The 12,003-nt window shown below is 42.0% G+C and overlaps 1 protein-coding gene across 1 annotated transcript in view; it reads right to left on the bottom strand.

Moving 5' to 3' along the window:
- The window catches only part of LRP1B (LDL receptor related protein 1B), a 2,110,020-nt gene that overhangs the window by 1,167,603 nt on the left and 930,414 nt on the right, over positions 1-12,003 (bottom strand). The gene's annotated exons all lie outside the window — the stretch shown is intronic.

The raw sequence follows: 12,003 nt of genomic DNA, 5'->3' as shown, positions 1-12,003 counted from the left end.
GAGCAATGTCAATCTGCATATCACATAGCAAAGGAAGGTAAGAATGAGCTGAGACTATTGCTGCTGGAGCTTAAAGCTGAACTTCAAGCGGATAATAAAGACACATTAATTCAGCTCTGTATTCATTAATAAATCATTAAATGTGTTGTTTTTTTTTTTTGTTTTTACTTCAAGCAGGATAAGTATTTAAATCTGACATGGTTTTAATCTGTTGCAATTACTATTGCTTGAACACAATAGGCAAAATAAGCTGAAAATCATAAAAAAAAGAAAAACAAACCCTGATTTGAAGACCATTGGAGTCAATTTCTAAAAAGCCAAAAAGACTTCTGCACTCAGGTGTGGTGAATGTGGTGGATGTAAGTGGTATTTCATTCAACGCAGGCAATCATTCAGTTGTGTGATAAATACTAAAGCGCTGCTAGGTGTGTACATAAGTACTAATGAGGTGAACACACAACAGCTGCACCATTCAAAATGATCTCAAGCATAAAGGCCCGTACACACGGTCGGACTTTTTGACAACAAACATGCAAATTAGCTGTTTTGGAGCAACATCCGACTGTGTGTACGCTCCATCGGACAAACTTTTTCTGTTTTCATCGGACTTTTGTTGGCTGTGCGAACGGACAAACTTTCTGGCAACAAAAGTCCGATGGAGCAAAGTCCGACCGTGTGTACGCAAAAGCATCGGACTTTTGTACAAGGTACAAACACGCATGCTCAGAACCTATGCAAACGATCAGACTACAATACAGAAGTTGACCAAAGGTGGCGCTGGAGTCATTGAACGTCCTCTTTTGAAGTGGCATCCGTACGTTGTGACGTCACCACGTTCGTGTTTGTTGTCAAAAAGTCCGACCGTGTGTATGCAATACAAACTTGTGGACCACGCCCTTTGTACAAAAGTCCACGGAAAAGTTTGTACAAGTCCGACCGTGTGTATGAGGCTTTAGAAGTATAAAATTCTTAAACAATGGTGCGCTTGTTCTCTATATAATAGTGTGCATAAAGTGACATGTGCATAAATAAATCAATAAATGAATGCAAATTCCAACAATTAATAGTAGGAATAAAATTGTGAAAAAGGACCAATAAGATAGGTCAATAAAAAAAATATTAATAACAAAGTGTAGTTGGTTATATTGTCCCTGCCACTACTTCCATCACCAGGTGCAATGCCTGCTCACCTTAGGAAGTGAAGGAAATAAATAAGCTGCGCTAAATCAGTAACACACAAAATAAATACATAAGTGTTATAAATTCCCCTATGTGTTAAGTCGCACTGGCCACATCAAATGGCCAGAGCAATTCGGATACAACAAAATCTACGTCAGGCACCTGGACGACGTAACTCTATTACGAAACACGTAGCGTGGAGTGAGGCGATGATGTCACCTCGTGTTTGTGGTGGGAGGATCCAGGAAGGACGGGTTTGTCCGCATGTGTGAGGGCCTTCCGTTTTCTTCTTGTTTTGCTGAAGATTACCGTATGTTTCTATGATGGAGATGGTGTATTAAGGAGATCAGCAGGACCGCTTGAGAGCTCGGGAAACATATCATTTACACATCCTTTCTGTGACCCTCTGCAACGGGGGGTCATAGGCTTCTGGTAAGAAGTGAATCTTTACACATTGGTGGTGGATTGCACACAGTTCTCAAATGGAAGAATTTGCTGTTTTCTTTTCTTTCATGTTTACTTGATTTATTGTTAATGGTGCACGGGTGTGAGCCTTATTTTTTAAAATCATCTGCAATTGGACTTTATTTCAACGGTTATCACCTTTTTAATTTTTGTATGCATTTTTTATATTTATTTTGATGCTAATTTGTAATTTATTATTCACACACATCACTTGCCTCCTCTCTGAGGACCTGCACTACTTGACTATTAACTGTCAATTAACTGTCAATCACAGTCAGTGAGCCAATCAGGAGATGGAGGGGCAGGTCCAAATTGTGGCTCTGTGTGTGAATGGACACAAGCCGCTTGCTGTGGGGGGCATCCAGCAGGAGAGAGGAGCTAGGAGAGCTAGGGTGGGACCCAAGAAGAGGAGGATCGGGGCTGCTCTGTGCAAAACCAACTATACACAGTTATTGTTATTTTATCATGCGTTTGCGTCTAGTATATTTGCATACCATAGTGCATTTTTTTCTCTAAAATTTTTCCCTTTGGGAAGTGACACTCTTGCCTCCTCTCTGAGGATCTGCACTCCTGATTGGCTATTAGCTGTCAATCACAGTCAGTGAGCCAATCAGGAGATGGAGGGGCAGGGACAAATTGTGGCTCTGTGTGTGAATGGACACAAGCTTGCTGTGGGGGGCATCCAGCAGGAAAGAGGAGCCAGGAGAGCTAGGGTGGGACCCAAGAAGAGGAGGATCGGGGCTGCTCTGTGCAAAACCAACTACACAGTTTTTGTTATTTTAATAATAAAAAAAAGTAAAGTTGTACAATCACTTACAAAGATAAAAGACTTTCTCTTTTCAACCACTTTAATAATAAGTTATAGGAAAGAAAAAGTAAACTGATTGTTTCTTTTTATAAATACGTATATAAACAGTTTATTGTACTAAATAAATATTTAGTACAGAATACACTTATAAGCGAAAGCTTGGGAGAAGCTGTTTGCTTTCAGACTCTCTCTCACTGACTTAAAACACATAGGGATGGGGAATAAGCACTTTCTTGACTTATTCAGGTGTTCAGGGTTTTTTTTTTTTTCAATAACACCGCTTAGAATTGAGAGTTAAATCCCTGAAAATGAGTCTAGAGCTCTTCTTTTTGCTTGGAAACATAAATATGAAGTACCCCTATAAACTCCTTTCCGAATTCATAATAGGAATGAGGTGGCTTTGCTAGAATAGATGAGTGAGCAACAGGAAATGTTGAAATAGAACCAGTGCCAGGACCTGGCACTAAAAGGTAGATGCCAACATATGCTGTCCACTCCAACCCCCCCCCCCCCCCCCCAGTCCAATTTTGTCTATATTTTTCTACATGCTCTTCCACAATATTTTCATTTCCCATGATTTGGGGATTCTATATACAGAGAGGTTTATTGTAAGTTGTAACTACAGGGGGTTGGAATAACAAGATAGCTGTAAGAAAGGCCAATAGTGCAAGCCTTATTACCCCAGTCTATTAGGAGAATTTGTTCCTATTATCCGTTAGAGTAATTATTGAGCTATTTCTGAATATCTTTTTCATGGATGGATTGTTTGAGTCTTCCATTATGAAGATATATGTAAAATGGCTAATCAGAATTTTGTGCTCACCAAATATAAATAGAGAACAAAACCAATTCAATTGCTAATATCATCGCCGTTACAACGCAGAGACAGCTGTTAAGAAGAGTAAAAATCAGAAATTCTTAACTACATACTTTTTCCACGTCAGTGACTGAACTCCATAAATGAGATAAATGCCTGCCCCATTTTCATATGTGTTGCTGTTTGGGTTCAGCCCCTTCATTTTGAATGGGATGTTTAACAAAACCCAACATATGTGTTGCAGCACACAACCTTGTGATGTGAATAGACCGTACAGCACAGCACAAGGCACACTTGCAGGAGGAGGAGAGGTCACGGTGTTATACTTACAGTGGTTTTGCACAGCAGATCCGATCCTCTTCTGTTCAGGTCCCCTGCCAGCACTCCTGGCTCCTCCCCCTCGAGCAATGCCCCCTCGGAAAGCTGCTTGTCATGGGGGTACCACAGTGTGCTTGCTCCCGAGCTGCTGCTCTGCGCATCTATAAAGCTGGCTACACATTATACAATTTCTATTCAATGCTGCACACAGAAGGTTTTTGTGGTCTCCAGGCTTTAGAACCACTTTAAATATTTAAACTGTATGATGTTTAATTGGGGCTCTGCATACTCTTAACCACTTCAATACAGGGCATTTTCACCCCCTTCCTGCCCAGGACAATTTTCAGTTTTCAGTGCATTTTGAATGATAATAGCGCAGTCATGCAACAACGTACCCAAATTAAATGATCTATATTTTTTTCCCAACGAATAGAGCTTTCTTTTGGTAGTAACCTCTGCGGTTTTATTTCTTGCGCTATATACAAAAGAAGAGCGACAAGCTTGAAAAAAACACAATGGGGGTTATTTACGAAAGGCAAATCCACTTTGCACTGAAAATCTAAGGGGTAGATCTGAAATGAGGGGAAGCTCTGCTGATTTTATCATCCAATCATGTGCAAGCGAAAATGTTGTTTCTTATTTCCTTTGCATGTCCCCCTCAGATCTAGAGCGACTTTACTTCCAAGTGCACTTGCAGTGCAAAGTGGAGTTTCCTTTAGTAAATGACCCCCAATATTTTTTACTTTTTTGCTATAATAAATATCCCAATTTAGGAAAAAAATAACTAATTTTTTCCTCAGTTTAGGCCGATATGTATTCTTCTACATATTTTTGGTGAAAAAAAAATCGCAATAAGCGTATATTGATTGGTTTGCGCAAAAGTTATAGCATCTACAAAATAGGGGATAGATGTATGGCATTTTTATTATTATTTCTTTTACTAGTAATCCTGGCGATCTGCGATTTTTATTGTGACTGTGACATTGTGGCGGACACATCGGACACTTTTGACATTATTTTGGGACCATTGTCATTTATACAGTGATCAGTGCTATAAAATTGCACTGATTATTGTAAAAATGTCACTGTCAGGGAAGGAGTTAACACTAGGGGGTGATCAATGGGTTAAATGTGTTACCTGGGGAGTGATTCTAACTGTAGGGGGAGGGGACGCACAAGGAGAGGAGACTGATCAGTGTTCCTCTGTACTAGGAACACACGATCGGTCTCCTCTCCCCTGACAGGATGTGGATCTGTGTGTTTACACACACAGATCCACGTACCGGCTCTGTTACCAGCAATCGTGGGTGCCTGACAGACATAGCTGCCGCTGGGCACGTGCGCATGCCCCCTAGATGGCCGAGAAGCTCAGGACGTCAAATGCCCAGGATGGGAGATCCCTCCTGCGAATGTCATTTGACTATGGGCGTGATAGGAAGTGGTTAAACATACTTAAAAAAGGCCCTACATTCTTCAATATACAATTAAACATGATTATATTAAACCATTGGTATAATGCTTAAAGTGGACCCAACCTGTCCTACTTAACCTGTATAAAAATCTGTGTATTTATCTATTTCTCATCCACCCTTGTCCACAGCAGCAGCTCCTGTGTCAGTAAGCAGCTGCTGCAGGGGAGAGGAGAGAGCACCAACAATAGCTAGGCCATAGGACCCTATGGGTGACGTCACAGCCCCTGGGATTCCCAGCTATTGTTGTGTGCCCCCTAAGCCAGAGCTGCAGGATCCTGTGACCAGACTGGAGTGGATTAAAAATTGACAAACATACAGATCTTTTTTATACAGGTTAAGCAGGATAGGTGGGAGGAGGGTCTAAGGAACATTTTTTTAAGAATAGTTAGGCTTTTTTTCCACTTCAAAGCTCCATTTTCAAAGGAACCCATTCAATAGAAAAATATCCTGACCATTGCTGATCTGTTTTAAGGGTGCTGATGCTGTCATCCTAATGCCGCATTACACACGACCGGACCTTTTGACGGACTAGGTCCGACGGTCTTCTCGACGGACTTTTGGCGGAGTTCCAATGGACTTTCCGAATGAACGGAGTTGGGCGCACACGATCACACCAAAGACCGACGGATTCGAACGTGATGACGTACAACCGGACTAGCATACACAGGAACAGATTTCTCGCTAGGAACTGGGTCTGGCAGAAAAAATTTGAAACATGTTCTATTTCTAAAGTCCGTCAGATTTTTGGACTGCAAAGGTCCTATGGAGCCCACACATGATCGAATTGTCCGGCGGATTCGTTCTATCTGACCTTTGCTGTCGAAAAGTCTGGTCGTGTGTACGCGCCATTATCCTTCCTTTATTTATTGCAGCCAGTGATATCCAATTTGTACCCATGTTTCAAGTTAGTCATTTAAAGAGGAGCTGCACAAAAAAAAAAATATTAAAAGCCAGCAGCTACTAATATTGCAGCTGCTGACTTTTAATAATATCACACTTACCTGTCCCAGGTTCCAGCGATGTCGGCGGCAGATGACGAGCGATCGCTCGTCTCGCTGCAGCCACCGCCGCCATCCTCTGTCAGGGAATCGGGAAGTGAAGCAAGAGGGCTTCACTGCCCGGTTCCCTACTGCGCATGCGCGAGTCGCGCTGCGCTGGTTCCCCGCTGTGTCTCTGGGAACTGTGTGTTTCCCAGAACACAACGGGGGGGGGGGGCGGAGCCATGCGGCGGTGGGCGGAGCCATGCGGCGGTCTGGCCGGAAGTGGGTGCAGTTACCTGGATTATCCAGGTAACTGCACCCCCCTCCCCCCGAAAGGTGCCGATTGTGGCACCGGAGGGGGGGAGGGATAATACTAGCGGAACTTCCCCTTTAGGGTGAAGAACCGCTTTAATACGTTTTTAAATAAGAAACTCTGCAACCTATACTTTCATAAACAAGATAGCAATAGCATATGTTTCTGATGACAGGCCCTCTTTATATTAGTTATCTATCCTCTTAATTAGAAAGCTGTTACACCTATAAAGGATGTTACAGGTATACCTAGACAATTATCTTTGGCCTAAATCTGGCTTTCCTATCTAACTACAGCACAATGCTTGGAATTTACTAGCAAGTAACTAACCTTGCCAAGAACTTAATCTGTATGTATTTCGTCCAGGCACCGGAGGGGACTTTGAACTATTTCAAGGTAGCAGCACTTTTAAAACCGTCTGTTGTCTTGTGTGCATTTGGTGCCAGGGGAGACATCTTTTATACTTTCCTCCTGGCTGTTAGGTCAAAGGAATGCTCAGAGGTTCGTGGACTCCAAAGGTTTGAGGGATATAATCGATTCAGAACACTTAGAGGAATTTGTTTGTTTTATGGCTGTTTGTTTTAAGTAGATCTACAGCACAGCGGCAGAACAGGCTGTGCCGGTATGCGTCCTGTAATTCCACTATGGAGCACGAACGCAACCATTGACTTCTGATTCAAATGTATCTATAGTTATTTTATGTTTGGGATATAAGCAATACCTTCCCGTAAAGCCAATTTATAGACATATTTAAAGTGGACCTAAACTCAAAAACTGAAGATTTGCTATCTTATAGGGAACACCTAGAAGTGTTATTTGTACCTAAATAGTACACCGAAAAAAATACCATTTGTCTTACAGTGAAAGTAAACCCCTTTTTAAAAAATCTTGTACCTACATGTACACTTATAATAAGGCTTACTTGTAGGTACACTCAATATCTCCTAAACCTGCATGGTTTAGGAGATATTCACACCGCATGCAGCCGGTGACATCACCGCCACATGCGCTCTAAAGGGACAGCTTACCCGTGCCTTCAGAGCTCCTTGCCGTGGTCTGTGAAACGTCATTGCAGTGTGGCCAATCAGGTGGCTGGAGGTCACAAATTTGGTAGAAAGACCGGAGGAAGATGGAAGCGCCTTCAGTGGTGAGAGCACGCTGCTGGAGGGCTTTGTTCTAAGGTAAGTATATCATAATGTGCTAGTATGCAATGCATACTAGCACATTATGCCATTGTCTTACGGGGTTAAAAAAAAATGGTTACTACCGCTTTAAATTACTCCTGAAAAATAATAGTGCACTCCTTGTCCCCAGCCAGGGATGCCTGTTCATTAGACTGTTCTTTAGCCTCATAACTTTACAATATAGAGTATCTGCAGTGTGAGATCATTTAAAGTTTTAATGTCCCTGTCTACTACAGCAGTGGCCAAAAGGTTTGAGAATAACCCAAATATACATTTTCATAATGTCTGCTGTCTCAGATTGTATGGTGGCAATTTGCATATACTCCAGAATGTTATGAAGAGTGATCAGATGAATTGCAATTAATTCAAAAGTCCCTTTTTGCTATGAAAATCAACACAATCCCCCAAAAAATACCATTTCCGCTGCATTTCAGCCTGGCCAAAAAAGAACCAGCTGACATCATGTCAGTGATTCTCTCATTAACACAAGTGTCAGTGTTGACAAGGACAAGGCTGGAAATCACTCTGTAATGCTGACTGAGTTAGAACAGACTGGATGCTTCAAAAGGAGGGTGGTTCTTGAAATCATTGTTCTCCCCCTGCTAACCAGTGCTACATGCAAGGAAACACATGCAGTCATCATTGCTTTGCACAAAAAGAAATTCACAGGCAAGGATATTGCTACTACTAAAATCAGCCATTTATTGGATCATTAAGAACTTCAAGGAGAGAGGTTCAATTGTTATGAAGAAGGCTTCAGGGTGCCCAACAAAGTCCAGCAAGCACCGGGACTATCTTCTACAGTGGATTCAGCTGTGGCAGGATCGGGGCACCAACAGTGCAGAGCTTGCTCAGGAGTGGCAGCAGACAGGTGTGGGTGCATCTGTACGCACAGTGAGGAGAAGACTTTTGGAGGATGACTTGGTGTCATGAAGTACAGCAAAGAAGCCACTTCTCTCCAGGAAAAACATCAGGGACAGACTGATAGTCTGCAAAAGTACTGGGATTGGACTGCTGATGACTGGGGTAAAGTAATTTTCTCTGAAGAATACCCTTTTCAATTGGGGCATCCAGAAAAAAAAACCTGTCCGAAGATGAAAAGGTGAGTGCTGCTATCAGTCTTGTGTCATGCCAACAGTAAAGCATCCTGGGACTATTCATGTGTGGGGTTGCTTCTCTGCCAGGGGAGTGGGCCCACTCACAATTTATTCACACGGCCATGAATAAAGAATGGTACAAAAGCATCCTCAGAAAGCAACTTCTCCCAACCATCCAACAACAGTTTGGTGATGAGCATTGCCTTTTCCAGCATGATGGAGCCCCTTGCCATAAGGCAAAAGTGATATCTAGGTGACTTGGGTAAAAAAACATCAAAATTGTGGGTCCATGGAAACTGTCCAGACCCTAATTCCATTGAGGACTTGTGGTCAGTCCTCAAGAAGCAGGTGAACAAAAAACCCACAAATTATGACAAACTCCAAGCATTCATTATACAAGAATGGGCTGCCATCAGTCAGGATGTGGCCCAGAAGTTGATTGACAGCATGCAAGGGCGATTTGAAGTGGTCTTGAAAAAGAAGGGACAACTCTGCAAATATTGACTATTTGCATACATTTAATGTAATTGTGAATAAAAACCTCTTGTAATGATACATCTGTATACCATATTAACATCCGACAAAAAGATCTAAAATCACTGAAGCAGCAGACTTTGTGAAAATTGATATTAGTGCCATTCTCAAAACTTTTGGCCAGGTCTGTACACTTATCAAATTTGGAGTCAGATTTGGTGATATCATCACTGTACTGTTCACTGTTCTCCTTGCTGCAGAGGAAACTGTACCTGAGGACCTGCAGACAAGCATCTTGCTGCTTCTGATTAATTCATTCTGTGGTTATCTGCTTCATTCACCACTAACACTACTTGTTAACAACTTGTGGACCGCCTGCCCGCAATGTACTACTGTTGGGTGACCTGTACAGGGAAAGAAACATACTGCCTGTTTCCTGATTTAGGACAGGTGCATGCTCTCTCCCCTGTTGACAACTGCTGTAATTGTACACAGCAGAATTCTGACTGGCTGTGTCCAATCATAGCCCAAGGCTCTGTGTTGACAATGAACACAGGGCTCTGTACAGCAGGCATAATCTCTCTGTTTATTATCCCTGCAAAGGATGAAACGAAGAGATCTTTAGTCAAAATCAACACACATTACACACACACATCACATATTGTTAGGCATACATTTAATTCCTTGATTGTCCAAGATGTTAACTCTTTCCCAGCAAGTGTCATTAGTACCGTGACAGGGTATAGTATTATCACTGATCACTGTATTAGTGTCACTGGTGATGTCAGTGGCAGTTAGTCAGTTCCCACTCAGTGTCAGTTAGTGTCAGATTGTTTGCCGCACTATCACAGTCCCATTATAACTCGCAGATCACTACCATTAGTAATATAAAAAAAATATACAAATTCCAGTATATGTACCATAGTTTGTAGATGCTATAATGTTCATTCAAACCAATCAATAAACAGGTATTGGGATTTTTTTTACCAAAGACATGTAGCAGAATACATTATGGCCCTTAATATTTTTTATTGAATATGTTTTATAGTAGAATGTAAAAATATATATATATTTTTTTTATTTCAGTATTTTTTAGTTTATATTATAAAAAATGAAAAACCCAGTAGTGACGAAATACCACCAACAAAACATTATATAAATTTTGTTTGGGTACAGCATTGCATAATCACACAATTACCAGTTAAAATAGCGCAGTGCTAAAAATAACAAAAAATGGCCTGGCTATAAAATCGTCTGGAGCTCTGGAACAAGTATGCAAAGCCCTGCTCTTTACTGAACATAGAACAATAATGCATATGTGTAAGGGCAGGGAGGGTGGGTAGTAAAGTGTATGTTTTAACTTGTACCTACAGGTAAGTCTGATTGTGCAATGAATATCTCTTACATGTACACCATTTAGCAAATATGCACATAGGCACTAGCCGATGATGTCACCCCCACATGTGAAGTGACGCTTTACATTCAGGTCATATTGGATGACAAGGAATGCAGAGTGCCACAATCCCGCTGGGCTTTCACACACAAATGTTGCAACTGACCAGATCCTGCAAACCCGTAAGGAATACTGGGTGAAGATGGAAACGCTGGGAGAGCTGTGACAGTGCTGTGCTGGAGGCTTCTGTTTGCAGGTAAGTCTGTCAAAATGTGCTAGTATGTGGTGTAATAAACCTGCAGGGGGCCCAAACATATTGTTGGCAGTTTTGGGGGTTTACTACCACTTTAATGACCACACAACACACACGCATCCATGAGGGCCGAGGTTTCCCACTTAAAGGGCTATGGGAAATCTTTGGGAAGAGGTTAAAATTATATTCAGAACTTTTTTTGTCTACACAATGTTTTGAATTATCACTAGCAATTAGAAACAAGTGGGGGATAATACCAAGCTTGCTTTTGACTTTACCAAAATGTCATTGGAATTAGCATCAAATGTTGTTAGGGTGACATTAACTGTGCATTAGTGTAAGACCTTTAGCTGCACTATTCCAACTTGTTGAAGGTAAATAAACTCACTATTTTATTTTAAGACAGAGGCAGCTCTGGAGCTCCAACATCGGGACTCTCTAATATGCAAAGAACGATAGCACTTGACTCCACCCCTTTATAACGCCTCACTATTGGTCTGTGGGGCCACAAATCACATTGATTGACCAATTGTGAGGCATTGGAGGTGGGAGAAGGAAGAGACAAGTGCCAACTTCCTAGCTGAATTTGGTATTTCTGTATGAGAAGGCCTGGAGTTTTAGGACTCATGGGGTGTTCTGAAAGATAGCTAAGGATATGTGCAAACACTGGATATCCTCATCAGTGTTTAGTGACCCTCTACAATGGAAACTGTGGGTACAGACTGATCTTAAAGGCAACCTTTTCAAGATGAGGGGTCAGAACCACTGCCAGGTTTTTATCATTGTATTAGGGAGATGAATTCTCTCTAAGTGTTCTGATCGCTTATGTCACTGGGAATGAAAGTTGGGGTACATCCCAAATTTTGAGTTACCACCAGAACAGGAACAGTTGGGAAAACTTCCAATGGAAACACTTGGTTCCATGACTAAGAGGGGATTTCCCTCTAATTGAAATTATATCCTCGCACTTTCTGCTAAGTCTACAGGACACAAAGTAAGGCCGCGTACACACGCGCGGACTGTTGGCCCAACTTTGTCCGTCCAACAGTTTGAGCGAACAGTCCGCTCAAACTTAGCATGGACGGACATGGCCACACACGACGAACGAACAGTTTGCTGAAACCGTGCGCGATGACGTGAACGGCACGTACGACGGGACGCAAAATACGACGTCCTATACACTGCAATGCAACCTTCCGACGTGGAAATCCTTTCTGAGCATGCGCGAGACTTAGTTGGCCGAACAAGCC

Source organism: Lithobates pipiens, unplaced genomic scaffold (genome assembly GCF_037356315.1).
Source record: "Lithobates pipiens isolate NorthernLeopardFrog02 unplaced genomic scaffold, aLitPip1_a1.2 Scaffold_22, whole genome shotgun sequence".
In the NCBI taxonomy this organism is placed as follows: Eukaryota; Metazoa; Chordata; class Amphibia; order Anura; family Ranidae; genus Lithobates; species Lithobates pipiens.
The sequence above is the reverse complement of the archived record's forward strand: the minus strand, read 5'-3'. Positions and strand labels throughout refer to the sequence as shown.